We start from the raw sequence: 740 nt of genomic DNA on the forward strand, positions 1-740 counted from the left end.
ACTTGCTCCCTATTCTCAAAACCCTAAATTTACAATCTCCATAACCAATAATAAGAACATACTTCCCTGCAATTCCTTGAGAAGACGACCCGAGGTTTAAATACTCGGTTATCAATTTTAAAGGGGTTTGTTACTTGTGACAACCAAAACATTTGTAAGAAGGGATTTCTGTCGGTTTAGAGACTATATCTACAACGCGACTGTTTTTATGAACTTCTTTACTGGCAAAAATCCCAACGTCAAAATGGCGCCGTTGCCGGGGAATTGCAAACGTGTGCCTTATTATTGGTTATTGTAAATATTTTATTTTTGCTTGTTTATTTGTTTTTATTTTTGCTTTTTCTTAAGTTAAGAGGTTATTGGTTTTTATTTTAAAATTTTTATCTTATCTTATTTCAAAAATCAAATTTCAAATTTCAAATTTCAAAAATTCAAAATTCAAAAATTTAAAATTCAAAATTTCAAATTTTAATTTTCAAATTCAAAATTTAAATAACCTTTTAATTTAAAATTATTTTTATTTTCATTTTTAATTTTTATTTGATACTATGAACTCTCACCCCTTTGGCTATGAGTCTGGTTACAATAATGTTGCAGGAAGAAGAAATTACAATGAGAACAGGCATCAAAGTTGGAACAATCAAAGATGGGAGGAGCCACAAGGATTTGATCAACCCTCATGGCAACAACCACCTCCAATGGACTATCAACAACCGCCACCATATGCCTATAAACCCTTT

This window comes from Arachis ipaensis, chromosome B2 (assembly GCF_059453495.1).
Source record: "Arachis ipaensis isolate K30076 ecotype BB chromosome B2, ASM5945349v1, whole genome shotgun sequence".
NCBI lineage: Eukaryota > Viridiplantae > Streptophyta > Magnoliopsida > Fabales > Fabaceae > Arachis > Arachis ipaensis.